The sequence below is a fragment of the Puntigrus tetrazona genome, chromosome 20, assembly GCF_018831695.1.
Source record: "Puntigrus tetrazona isolate hp1 chromosome 20, ASM1883169v1, whole genome shotgun sequence".
In the NCBI taxonomy this organism is placed as follows: domain Eukaryota; kingdom Metazoa; phylum Chordata; class Actinopteri; order Cypriniformes; family Cyprinidae; genus Puntigrus; species Puntigrus tetrazona.
The window spans coordinates 9,992,192-10,007,588 of NC_056718.1; positions in this window are offsets into that span (position 1 = coordinate 9,992,192).

Here is a 15,397-nt window from a genome sequence, read left to right on the forward strand (position 1 = left end):
TCTTTATCATCTGCACTTCAGGTGAAACAAATAAACACACAAAGCAACAATCTGTACCTGGCATTGGCAACACAATTTCGACTGTTGTGTAATGATCGCCTTAACTGACTCAGTGTTTGTCTTTGTTATAAATAAGTCCTATTCATAACAGTGAATGCCATTTTTTGATGTCTAAAATTAAATGTTAAAAAGACTTGATTGCATGCGCAATTCTAGGGAGAATTTCTAACTGTGGTTGGGTTCACATTGGAGTCATTGTGCAATTAGGCTAAATGGAACAGCAAAAGAAAGAAGAACACTTTAATGCTGATACAGAGAAATAAATCTTTATTAGATGTGCTGACATGATTCCAAAGCCAAGTCATACTGGTGAATTTTGTACAAGAAACACATGCAAGAGTTTAACCATATGATATGCTAAAATTTGATTAACATTTACATTGTTTTATACTTTTTGCTTCAAGCACTTTCCTACTAAATCAGCCTACCATAATTTCAGTTCCAGCTGTTTTTTGAATATAGCTTTTCCAGTGAAACAAATGTGTAATGTAACCTAACCTTGAACAAAAACCTTAATTTACTCCTCTTAGCTGATTTAAAATGGTTGCTTGGTTAACCAATTTGGTCAAGCTGCTGTTCAGATCTTCAGCCTGCTAATTGCCTAGCTTTAACAGCTGAAAAGTACCCCCACCAAAAAAAGGTTAAACCAACTCAAACCAGCATCCTAGCTTGAAAAACCTACTTTACCAGCATGCTGCTTTTTCAACAGGGAATGTTTTTAAAACCAGTAAACTAAACCAAATTCACCATCTGGTCTGCTGTTAAGTGCTGGTTTAAAATGGTTTGGGCTTGTCTTTAAGACCAGTAAAAATAGATTGAAAATCCCAGACCAGCCTGAGGTGCTTTGCTGGTCTTAGTTGGTCTAATCAGGTTCACATGGGTTCCCATTCTGGCCAAGCAGATCTTTGGCTGTTCAGCTGACTAATTTTACATCATCAGTAAACTAAACCAGATTGGTCTTCCTTCATTAAAAGAAAGAGAGAAAGAGACATCTTAAACAAGCTAAATATGTCCTTTTCTTACTAATCTAATCTTTGGCTTATCGTCCAATATGGCCAAGCTACAAGTACCCAAAGCTATACCCTAAGACCACTAAACTAAACCAGATTGACCATCCTTCTTAAAAAAAAACTAAACTTAAACTGGCCTGAGGTGCTTTGTGGGCTGATTAAAGCTGTTATTTTTTCCAGCAGGGAAGGAAAAAGGAACACCTAAGAAACATTAGAATGTAGAATGTATCACAATATGTTTCACAGTAAATCAGTTTGCTACAGATGAGTCACTAAAGCTGTAACAACAAGGACTGTATATCCAATGCATGCAATAAACCGTAATAAGAAAAGATGCATTACATATCAGTTTGTTTGTGTTATATTTCCACTGAGGCGTACTAAAGAGAATCTTAAAACATTTAGTACAGCTTTTAGTCTTCCACCTGCAGTACACATATATTTATGTGTTCTATAATGTCAGCATTAGCATTACAGTGCTGTTGTGCTGCTATACCTAAACTCCTTCCATCTGCGGGAGGATTATCCAGGTGTTCTGAGATCCCAATGACTCACAATCTTGGTGGTTTGGGAGCAAAACCTCACATCTGCGCTTCCTCGCAAAGTGCTCTTGAGCCCAATAGTTAGCATGGGCTAATAATTCTCGTGCTGCCACTCGGAGGGCATTTCATTGGGGCTGTTTATCACTGAACACATGCAACATCTCAACATAATATATTATTCAGACCTGTAGATTCAATTTGCAGTGCTGAGCTAATGTCTTTAATTTTCCATGGCTGTCAAATGCATTACAGTGTGAAGATGAAAATCACCAAGACAGCAAAGTACCTCTAGCAAGTATGTGCCCGGCCTGTGGAGTTTTGTGGCCATTTTTCTCTTCCTCTTAAATTTGCTTTATGAATAAATGGAAGTGACAGTTTTGTGTGTGTGCGTGTGCGTGTTAATCGCACTAAACATGAGAGCCAATGATGCCATATGGAGGATGTGCATTTCCATTTCAGAAAGACTCTGACCCTCATGTACAAGGTTGCACAATGTGTGTGTGTGTGTGTGTGTGTGAAAGGACCTTGGATGTGTGAGGTTGATGGTGTGAAGGTCACAGTACAGTGTATCAGACAAACCGAGAGGCAAGGCATCTTCAGCCTTTTTCCTTGCTTTTGTTTCTCTAGTTTTTGATTCAGATATTCATCCTGATTGTGTTCCATACAATTCCTGTTGAATTTCATTATAGTCATGCAGGAGCAAGTGGTTAAGCATGACGAGATGGAAAAGAATTCTTGGAAACCTTCAGGACGATGAATAATATTACCTTGAATTGCTACTTGACAAACCTTAACTGACTAGATTTCTATTTGCGCTCTTTGAAACTCCACAAAGGCTAGAAGGAGGAAACAGAGAAGCATGAGCTAAGACAATCGTGCCGAATAAAAGAAAACTGCTTGGCCTCTGCTCCTTTTAGAGGTAAATTATTCATTCTGTGATCCACAACAGAACAGCCTTGTTAGGGAATGTAACACATCACCCACCAAGGCCAGAAAATGGGAAAAATATTTGTCAAGATCAAAGATCGGCAGTACGTTATAATTCATGACACCAGGGCGGTGACATGGTTTGGCTTAATGATCAAAGGCAGCAGAGCAGCAGCGTATCAGACAGGCGGCAAGCCAAACAATGAAGCGCAACGCCTCATCATATTACATTCTGCTGACAGACCAGGTTAGCATGAGGCTAAGGCAACCGCCCTCAAACGCCCCCCATTACCAACACGGATCCAATATAGCCTCCAGCATGCTTAGCATGAAGCTACATTGACATGCACCTTCATCACATGCAGCTGCGTCATTATATTGAGAATGTGCAAGAAGGTTACCACAGCACATGAATATAATGGCGTTATACTGACAATAATGAGCTAAATTAACACATGATCATTTAATGTTATTGCACCTGTGGGAATTATTAATTATTTTAATTAAATTAATTATTAGTTTGAACATTACCTGTGAAATGATTTCAGGGTGTTGTTTTTTCTCCACTCTGCAGAATCTAAGATTGCATTGGAATCATTGACCTTCACTGCATATAGAAAAAATATAAAAATATTTTTTAAAGAAAATAAGTTTGGGCAAAATACACTATAAAGAAATATTAAATTTAAAATGTTGCTTACCATTTCTTTTGTGTGGTTAATTGCACAATACTATGTGACACGTTTATCATGCATTAATTGCCAGCTGAAGCATTTTGATGTTTGCATTACCTTATTAAGTAATGTAAAACACAGACAATGTTAAAACAGTTTAAATATTTGTAGAAGCTGCTTTCTTTGGCGAATGCATTTATATTTTGTGTTTGCTTTTTTGTTAACGCTATTGGTTCCAGACATTCATTTATGAACTGCTGTGATAAGACGATTCAAAGGGCTGACAAATGAGGATGGGGGCAATTTTTACTGGAGTGAGTGCGATCGCAACTCCGAGGGAACCACCAGAATGTGATTTGTACTGCTGCCACAATTGCGATTTCTACTGAGGAAGAGGAACCAAACCTAATCGCCCCAATATAGAATTCCTTTTTGAGTGAACTGTCTCTTGAAAAAAAGCGTCCTTCTTTGTTCCTGTATATGTTTAGTTAAAACATATCTTTTTTGACATTTATTAAAACATACTCCATTAAACATGTTTACTTGAGGATGGGTAATGTATGTGATCTCAACACATTTTATTTACATTTAAAGAGCTTTAATTTATACTGTTAAATTTACATGCCATTGATTGGTAAAACTATACAGCACTGGTAAATGAAAAATGGCTTTGTACTGAAATTTAATCTGACTCAGTTAAATTTTATATTGTATTTACACAGATTCTGACTGCAAATATTTTGAGGCAAAATTTCAAAGGTTAGGCTAAACATTTTCTGATAAAAGAGCAAAACCAAAAGTGTTACAACTATTTTTCTACTCCTATAACCTTTGAGAACTAAAAATGTAGTTGAGGCCTTTTAATGATGAGAAAAACAACTTTCACTTCACATTTTGCAAAGTTTATACTTAACAAGCCAAAAAAAAAGAAAGAAAATGTGTGAATATCTCTATTACTATTCCAGACACGGCTCTTTTGGACAAAGCCTGAAACTCCATCCACTGCCATGTAAATTCATTTTCTAAATCATAGATGGAAGATGACAGCCCCATTGAGGATGCATTCTTTTCCCCCATCTCCCTGAATTTGGTCTTTTTCTGCTGCTTTATCAAGCACCAAAAGTTGTGAAAAGGAAATGTTTTATTCAGAGCCAGAGACGTTCCTTTGTGTGAAATCTTGAATCTAATTTAGAGAGGCGTAGTTGCTTGCCTTCTTCATTGACAGCACGATTGCGGATGAACTTTGACTTTAGTCATTTATTGCCTGCCACCGACTCTGTCTCAACTGTGTTTCCTTGTGTTTAAATGCTGCATCAACATAAGGATGCTTCATTAGTATAACACTTTTATCGAGGAAGAGAGGGTGCTTAGGATGGGTTAAGGTCAGTACAATTGATATTCAAGCAATGCAATCAATACTGGCCACAATTTGCGCCCATGGAGTCTACAAGACGTTTTTGTAGATCAATATTCTTGCTCTCCAAAGAGCTGCTGATAATATGTATTAGGAAGTTTGCATTGATAAATGTCTTTTTAACATGAGAGTTCTGCAGGAAATCATTCAAACAATAAGCTGTGCAGACAGCAGTGTTATGGAGCTATTTTGAAACTAGCTAATCATAATTATAGCAGGAAAAAGCTACAAACAAAAAGTAGTTAACAAGTTACATAGGAGTACAATATTTTTTAGCTATAAATCTTAAACATTTTTTTAGGTTCATAAAAATGTTACATACTACATACAATACCACATACTGATGTAGTTACTGTTATGGATATGCCAGGCTCTTCCACCAGACAACCACCATACAGCACCCCCTTTCAGCCCGACACTAATGTTCCCAATCATCAGAGTACTAATCAGTCACACCTGCACATCATCATCACCTCATCAACTTCAGTACAAAAGCACACACCACAGTTCCCACAGTTTGTCTGGTCTCGTTGCTACATGAAAAGGACTACTGCTGAAGCTCTTTTGAGTCTAAGCTATAAGATACTTATCTCTTGTCTTCTCCTCCAGTTCCAGTGTGTTCCTGTTCCCAGTCACTGCCTGTGTTGCGTGCTCCAGGCTCTCTGCATCCAGATTCAAGCCCCCTGTCAACACAGAAGGTCAGGTCAAGTCACCACCATTCACAACCAAAGCTTCAAAAGATTTGTTACTAACCTGCTATTGTTCATTACCATTTTACTATAACTCATCTGTGTCAATAAACCATCTCATTATTTTACTCCCTACTGTGTCATGGTTACAGAAGACCGGACCAACATGCGGCTAACCCCCTTCAGAAGCTTGTGGATTTGCTCTGGAGAGTGTTATTGCATCCAGAATCTCACATCATTACCGGAAACACCTGTCAGCCATTCTCTAGCACCAAGCACTTCTTTGGTGCTGTCACCTTCCAGATTGCTGCATACATCGCTGAGGCACTCAAACAGGGCTTTCTATGACCACTGACCTCCCCTGCTGCATCTAGTTTCTTTTTTGTGGCCAAGAAGGACTGAGGCTATATTGATTATCAGTCCTCAACAACATAACTGTTGTGAAGTTCTGCTATCTACTTCCCCTTATCCCTGATGCCCTGGAACATCTAACAGGAGCAAAGATCTTCACGAAGGTGGACCTGCACAGTACTTACAACCTCAGAATATATGAGGGAAATCTCTCTTTGTGACCCCTACTGGCCACTTCTACAAGTATCTGGTCATGCCCTATGGATTAGTCAATGCCCCCTCCATATTCCAAGATTTTATGTACAAGGTACCACAAATCAGTTCTGGTTTACATTGATGATATTCTGATATACTTCCAGAGTGAGGAGAAAAACATTGCCAGCACATCATGGCGGTCCTAAGGAAGTTACATGAGTACCAGCTATTCCTCAAGGCAGATATATGTACACTCCATCAGTCCTCCATACAATTCATTGGGTATATTATCATTCATTCCATTTATTAAAGCCACTTCCATTTAATAAACTCCAAAGACTTCTTGGATTTGCCAACTTCTACCGCAGTTTCATCCAGCCCACTCACAATTTTCCTCAAGAATAAGCCCAAGTCTCTATTCTGGTCTAGAAGCCACTGAAGCCTTCGCAACCCTCAAGCTGTCACCAGTGCTCTCTTCTAGTCCACCCAGACCCCGATTACCTCTTAGTCGGTTGATGCTTCAACCACCAGAGTGAGTGCAGTGATATCCTTCATCCATGTGCCTACTTCTCCAGGAAGCTCAGCCAGAGAGCTACTTGTCATCAAACTCTCCCTGGAGGAATGGAGACATTGGTTGGAGGAGCTTCTCAACCATTTCAGGTACTCCTGATCAGCCCTCCAGATCATCAGTACGTTCCACAGACACAGAGCACCTGCTGGTCACCGAGGCCAAACGCAACCCTCTAACTGCTATCAGACCAATTTTGGTGGCCTGCAATTGCAGGGATGTGAGGAGTGCACTATGGCTAAGAGTCCACATCATCTGCCAGCTGGTAAACTGGGGGTGGTGGTGTACTGTTAAGGATTTTCCAGGCTCTTCCAAAACCAACCACCATGCAGTACTCCCACTAATCAGTCACACCTGCACATCATCGTCACCTCATCAATGACAGTACAAAAGCACACACACCACTGTTACCTCAGTGTCTGTTCTTGTTGCTACATGAAAAGGACTAGCGCTAAAGCTCTGAGTCTAAGCTATAAGATACTTACATCTTGTCTTCTCCTCCAGTTTTCCTATTCTCAGTCTCCGACTGTGGTGTGTTCTCAGGTTCTCTTGTCCAGATTCAAGCTCCTGTCAAGTCACGACCATTCACAACCAAAGTTTCCAAGAGATTAGTTACTAACCTGCTATCGTTCATCACCATTTTGCCATAATTTGTCAAACCATAATCTGTGTCAAAATCTTATTATTGTCACAGTCAGTTTCGTTGCAGTTACATAACATTTTTATAAATGCATAAAGTCAGAATCATTATTCAGAGACTGAATCAGTTCATTTACATTAACCATCTGAGCTAAACTGATTCAGTAGAATTAATTGAATTACCCAACATTTATTATGGGAGAGGACCATTCACAACAAACTGAATTTTTGTTCCACACACATAAAAATACATTAAAGAACAAACCCATTTGACTGAAAATTGGACTCTCAGGAAAGAGCATGAAAGAGAACAATTCAAAATGGCATTTCATTACAATGAATAGGACTCTCTAATGTTTCATATAAGATTTTTTTGTATGCCAAACATCACAAATGTGTCAGCATTTTAGCACTTTCAGTTCCATCGTCCTAAAGTCAATTTTGTGTGTTTGAATGGGTTTTTGGTTAAATGCTTGAGATAAGGTCTTTGCTTAACATAAAATAGCCATCCACTTTGTGTAAGAATAAAAGTTTTGCCAGAAGTTTAATAGTAGTGAAATTAAAGGGTTACTCCACCTAAAATAAAATTGTCATTCATGTGAATGCTTTGATCTAAACCTGTGAAAACCTGTGACTGTCTGTCCCATTGACTAACAAGTAAATAACACTGTCAAGACCCAGTATAAGAAATAGTCAAAATAGCCCATCTGCAATCATTGGTTCAATCTGAAATGTATGAAGTGACGGCAGAACCTGATTTTGCTGATTTCAACATGTTCCTATCTTTCAATGTTGAGATTAGCCAATCAGATTTGAAGTTTAGGCTTATAATCAATGTTTGGTGCTTGTACATCATGGGTAAAGATATGGTCAAGACTAATTTTTTATGAAAATTTTGTTCCTGGGTCAACAAAATATGCTGACTTAGCTGACCATGTTAAATGCAGGCGAAGCGATGAGAATACTTTTTTACGCAAAGAAATATGTAGAATAATGATGATTTTCAACAATGATTCTCCTCTATGTGTGTCGCATCACCATACCACAATTTTGAAGAATATCTGCTGGACACTGTGTGCTATTCTGTGTCAGCTGCAACACACGGATATGTTTTGATTTGAACAAAATAGCATAGTGTTCAGTGGATATTATCCAAAATGGAGCTACGGTGATGTGAGAAGACACAAAGAAGATGTATTGTTTAATAATATTTTCTTCATGTTCAGAAAGTATTCTCGTCACTTTATAATATTCAGATGATAGCAGATGGAATATTTTGACAAAGTCTTTCATACTTATCTGGGCCTTGACAGTGTTATTTATTTGGCATTGAATAGGTCAGTCAAAAGCCACAAGGTTTTCATTTGAAAATAACTGTATTCTGAAGACAAGCAAAGCTTTCATGGGTTTGTAAATTTTAGTAAGGGGTCAGACTCAGTCCCTCGAGAGCCACAGCCCTGCAGAGTTTTATTCAAACTCTGCTCCAACACACATACCAGGTAGGACCTGGTTAGTTGGATCAGGTGTCTTTAATTAGGTCGGAGCTAAATTCTGCAGGGTTGTGGCCCTCCAGGAACTAAGTTTGACACTCATGCTTTAAAGCCCTTTCGCACTGCATAGTTCCAGGAATTAAGTTATAGAAACTCAGGTTCAGAACTTTAGGTTCCACCGGGCCGTTTTCCTGGTTGCATTGCACTGCCAACATGAACTCAGAAGTGACTCTGCATCATTTGAGCAAAGGGATGGAGGACATTGTGATCAGAGCAGTTTTTTTCATTTAATTATATACTGGGTTTCGTTATAATAGAAATAGAATGTAGACGTATCGGCAGCTTGTATTTCTACATGTGATCGAGTCTCAGAAAAGAGCACAATAGCGCAGACAAATGACAACAGGTAAATGGCGTTAACATTAACTTTATTTTTCTTTATTTTCTTGATTTACTTAATTTTTGCGTCTGACTTTTAAAAATAATGGGTGTTGTCTGCGTTTATGCACCTGCATTCGCCAATCAGCGTACACTTATGTCATTGGCAGTTATTATAGAACTGTTTTAAACCATACTCTGAAGTAGGAGCTAATTTAGTTGCTAGAACTAAAATTATTCCTAGTTCCTGCGGTGTGAACGTTTGAGCATCTGGGTACTTCCCCAAATAGTTTTACGAACTATTAAAAGGTTTCTTTGGTGCGAAAGGGGCTTATGTTATGCGACTACATGTTATATTTCAAAATTCATACACTCTGGGCTTTTTTATAATAAGAAAACATAAAAATCTAAAACTTTGGCTGGTTACAGTGCTTGTTTACTGCAATAATCCTTTTTTTTCCAAGGAAACAACGATGACGTTAACCAAAATGCATCATTACTACAGAACACTTTTAGAACAAACCATTCAGTATCAGATCAGAATGAATCAGATCCTTCAACACTACATAAAGAGAGGATTGTCTGAAAAAAATATGAATCTGTGGGCACAGACAGAGCTGTATGGTGCATGGTCATGCCACTCGTTGGTAAAATTAGCTTGTGACTGTAAAATATTTTGTAAATATAACAGTTTGTTGGTCCCAAAACTGGCAGACTGAGGCAGACAGTGACATAACCCAGACGAATGAGGTGGCAGGTTGGGAACCGCCAGAGAAATCTGAATATTAGATATTTACCTACATCAAGCCTCTAACCATCTGGAAAGCAAAGATATATTACAGAGAAATGCTACAGCTGTGGTCAAAATGAAATAAGTAATATACAATGTGATTTATTTCGTGGAGTTTATTATGGTTTTGGAGGCAGTGCTGCTGCTATAAGTAGTCTCATTAATATGAGGCTACGAGCGTGAGCACTCTAGGCGATTCTGAGATATGATTGATTCAAAGGTCTACTGATATCAGTCTAAATATTTCTGCAGTGCAAGAATATGATTCACTTTGAAAATGAAATTACAGTAGGATTTGGCTCTAAGTGCAATAATAAATGAATTGGAATAGGAATCACCTCTCGGCTTATACATTATGCATGAGGGTATTCAGAAAGTTGAGTAATGGCCCCTGCATTAAAGTCCGAGTCAGAAATGCATCTCGACTCTATGTGCGAGCGTACAACCATGTTGGGAGGAGAGTATGAAAGAAAGACTCGCAGTTTGAGTATGTGAGTTCTATCCAGTCGGTCACTTCCTTTATCCTTCCTTAAATCATCTCTTCAGGGTCTTTTGTTACAGTACACACATTCTCTCTCTCTCTCTCTCTCTCTCTCTCTCTCTCTCTCTCTTTCTCTCTCTCTCGTACATTTTCTTTCGTTCTAATGCCACGTTTCTCTAAATCTTGATGTTTTGGGTGCTGTCCTGAGAATGGATGTTTCATGCCCCTTGGTTTCATACCCATTTGTTAATTCTGAAGTACAGTTTGTTTTTAGTAGAGTTAGAAGGACAAAATTTTTAATCTTTCCAGTCTTCTTAGACACATACAGTGGGAGAGCAAGGAGGGTCATGATGCAGTGTTGCACAGTAAGTGGCTAAAAGTAGCAACACACAAACTTTTTCAGGAGCATGACAGTAGCTCAGCTGTTTAACAAGCTACTTTTTCCACAAAGCATTGGTGTTGTGTTGTATTTTTCCACACATTTTATTGTGCCCACAGTTTTACTGCAAGATTAAGTACCGATCAAACATCTTAACCATCAGATAGACAGCAATGGGAAGCCTGGTTCATTTTGGTGAATTGATTTATTTGCACAGTTTATATAAATAAAGGTTACGCTTTATTTTAATATTATACTACCTATAAGTAGCTTTGTAACTAACTTTCAGAGGGTTAGGGTTGGTAGAATAAGTTCACATAAACTTGCAAAGTTTTTGATAGTCGGCATGTTGTTGGACCCAACAAAATAAAGCTATTATGTAGACAGTCTGCAACTTAAATGACCTCTAGTTGACATGTAGTTGCATGTCGAAACTATCGAAATAGTGTTACCTATACATTTCACAGATTCACTTTTCAAATAAATGCAGTTCAAAGCTGCTATTTTTCACAATGTTTTTGACTCAGTAAGGCTTTTTAATGTTTCTGAAACATTTTTTTTGCGATGATTTGATTTTCAGCAGCCATTACTACATTCAAAGATCATCCTAATATGCTGACGGTTCATAGCTGTGACCTAATTTTATTTCACAGGCATGCCTAGTCCTAGACGAAAATGTAAATCTGAGCTGTTTCAACTGAAAGAAACTTGCACTGACTGATCTTAAAACATGCCAGTGGCTTTGTTTTGTACGGTAATGCATTTTTCAAAGGCATGTTTATAAAAATTACTTAAATGTTCAAACTGAACCATGGCCTAATCCTAGCTTAGGCTAAGCCCTGTCTGTGAAACTGGGCCCATATAAATAAACAAGGCAAAGAGACAGAGAGAGGACTTTTTAACGTTCCAACCCAACTTATACTTGTTCGAATAGAAAAGACATCGAGAAAGGGTATTCATCAAATAATTTCAAGGGGTCTTAATTTGTATGTGTGTGTGTGTGTGTATTGAATAAATGCTCTAATTTCAGAACTAATCATTTCCATGTTTTACATTTATATAGGTGTTGTTACACTGTAGTTTCTGCTTCCACAACACTGTTATGATGTTGGGTCATAGCACCTGGTGTCTCAGTGTGAAGATGAAATTCAAACCACATACACATGGTACATTACATATACATCCCCAATAACTCACACGCCTCCAAGTGAGAAATTCAAGATGTGTAATGCAAGCCAAGAGATGAAGCAGCCCTTCCGCATCATGCATTATTTAGTAAATATTCCATATTATTCATGGTTATCTTGTGTCTGTTATATATCATTTTCATGTGGTATCTACTCTACTGAGCGCTGCTGATTTCTGATTGCATAAAGCACCTCGTATCTGTTGTACGGCATTATAAATATTGCATGTGGTCTACATATAGAGACTTGAGCCAAAAATACATTGAACAATGTTTCCATTTAATGTTTATAATTGGAAAGAGTCAAGCTGAATCTTGTTAAATTTTACTATTTCTGATCCAGCTGCTTGAATACCACATTCCCTCTTATCACAGCATCACGTGTCATCAAATCACATTTTGTACATAATTGGATGAATAACAATTAGAACAATGATCTTTTATTTGTGTAATTATGAACCACCTGTTTCCAATTTAAAACCAAAGCCCCATAACAACAGGTTTGAAAAAAAAAATCTCTGTGTGCTATAAAAATAAACATGCTTACATTTATATGCCGGTTATAGCGTTTAAAATTATTAAATTAATTTGACATAATTAATACATTGATAGAGCCTTCTCATTAAGATACAAACGATCTGCCAAAGTTCTGCAATAAATAAATAAATAAATAAAGCCCAGTCAGAGCCTGAGGAGATGCTAACTGCTGTCTGGAGTATAGCTTTGGATCGATACCAAAATTTTTGGCTCTGGTACCGATTCAGGGTACTAAATCGATACTTTAGGCAGCATATAAACAGCCTCTGGTGACTCATGAAATGAAACTGTCAAATGAAACTGTCACTAGATTCAATTTGATGTCAATAATTTGTGATTAATCTCATTTTATTTATTTATTTATTTTTGTTCGCATCGTACTGACCAATTGACAGTTCCTCTTTAAGAGAAGAAAATAATGTTGTGCATTGCTCAATATGATGAATTGTTGTGGAAGATATACTGCATAGGATATATCTATCTATCTATCTATCTATCTATCTATCTATCTATCTATTTAGATTTATACACACACATACATACATACATATACATATACATATACATATGTATTCATCTATGTACTGGATATTCTGCACACACACACACACACACACATATATATATAGCAAGGAAGAAAGTTATCAAAAGTGACTGTAAAAACATATATATGCATTTTTTTTTTATCTGCATATTAAAATGATTTCTGAAGGACCATGTGATATTGAAGACTAGTGCAATTTTTTGAAAAAAAAAAAAAAATCCATTTTAAAATAAATCAAAATAGAAAACAATAAATTGCAATAATATTTATTGGTAATAATAAGATTTTTTAAAAAAATAAAGAAACTGTAAAGAAGCCCCAAACTGTTAAATGTTATGCTTAATTTAGACTTTTCATTAATTCATGCACAAAATATGATATTTCATACTTGTCGATAAATATTTACAAAATAGTGCTTTATTATTAATTACTTAACTTTTCTTTAACATCTCATCAGGATTTGATTTATAGATAAACAAATAAAGCATTCATATTCTCAAAAATGTCATTTTATATGTTAAAACAGTGACCAGGATATTCTTCAAATTTTACAAATGATATCAGACAATATATATGTTATTTGGCCTTACTTGTATAGCATTCAAGCCAAGTCTGCGGGTATAGTAGAACTGCTTGATCTTCACCATTGCGATGAAGAAGATGATGATGAAGTGGTGGAGGTGACAGATTCGCTCCGCTAAACGCATCTCTCACAGATTAAAATGTATGTGTGTGTGTGTGTGTATGTGTGTGTAGGGGTGTTTAGGAAGTCCTGTCAGGGCACATCAGGAATATGAGCTGCTTTCTCCGCGCATGGAAATCAATCACCACCGCCGGAGAGCCACCTGCACTTCCTGCATCTGGAGTCTCCGTGATGCAGAACATTATCCTCAGAGCCTGAGAGCACCGGAAATACTCCTGCGCTTTGCTGCGGCTAGATAGCGTAAAGCATGACTGAAGGAAAGAAGCCAGAAAGACAACAGAAGAATAGAAAAATAGATGGAGCGAGAGCGAGGGGGAAGGAGGTTTGATTATAAAAGCTATTTATTAGAGGTACGAGTTGTTTGCGGGCAGTGATGCTGATGATTCAGTGCTGTCTCTGACCAGCTCTCTCTCTCTCTCTCTCTTTTTTTTTTCTCCATGCGGCGAGGTCATTATATACGGCCATGATATACTGATACATTAATGATTCACTGTGCTGGATTCTCACAGTAAATCATTAGCTCAATCATCCCCTCTCTGCTTCACCCCCACATACTATCACAAACTTTAGACAATTACACAAAGGCATGCTTATGTTCCAGTGGAGCAACTTGTCTCTCTCTTTGAAGAATCACTCAAGAAGCAGACTTCCAGAAACCAAAATGAAACTTTGTTCTTTAAAAAAGCAAAGCTGATATTCCTGCAATTTATACTTGCCAGGTTGTTATTTTTTTCTAACCCTTTTTTTTTTTTTTTATTCTAAGCCGTGTCCAGATGGGTCATTTAATTGGGTTGTTTTTAACATTTTTATTTTGTAGTTTTTCTGTAACTAAGTTGCTGGGTTATTTTAATGGGTCTTTTTCTGGGTTGAGCCTGTCTCTGACAAGTTATGTTGTATTCGTCCAAATAAATTCAATTGGTCTTGTATTTTGTCCATGTAATTGAGCTAGTGTTTTTAATATCCAGTCCATTTTAAGACAGCAGTATAATAATTTTTAAACAATAGCTGATTTGAATGAAACAACCCAGCAAAAAAATTTACAGTAATAACCCAGCGTGTATTCTTTTCGATATTTACCCAGTGCTGGGTTGCCAAGAAAACCAAGCTGGGTTGCTTTTAACCCAGAAGTGTTTTTTTAAAAAGCTTACAGTTGATATTTTAAATAAATCATTGTACTTAGTTGTCTTATTTACAGATGTTCTCTTCCTGAAACCTTCAGAATATTTCTTATTTTTTCTGCCACGGTCACCATATTAATTGACATTTTGTTCTTTTTGTAAGGGTGGCAGACTGCCAACTAGCCTATGTCAAAATATGTCACAAAGTGAGTATTCAGTATCATTATTTTTTATCCAAAGAACACAAAAGAGCAACACAGTATCAGAGCAGAATCCAGTTCTTTCCTGTGATAGATCTCTCGCAGACATGAAGAGATCTTCAAAACGCATCTGGCTTTCATGGTATTCAAACCGATTCTCTAATTGTATCCTAAAGGATAAATGAAATATTTCATCTATGTTCATGAATGTATGGCTTTGTTTTGTTGGTTCTTTTGTGATCACTTTTCTGCCACTGAAACAGATATGATTTTACACTAGAACTGTCATTTTAATGCGTTAGTTGAGTGTGATTAAGTCTTTATGAAAATAAATAAAAAATTAGGCTGAAAAAATCTGAGTTGTATTGATGTGTAAAAAAAAGAGAGAGAATTAGCTTTATTTTGCAGCAATGCAAATACATCATATCATTAACTAGACAAACAACTATGAATGCATGTATCAAACAGAAAGACAGTAATTTGACAGTTTTCCATGCATATTTTTTTTTTCACATAGACATC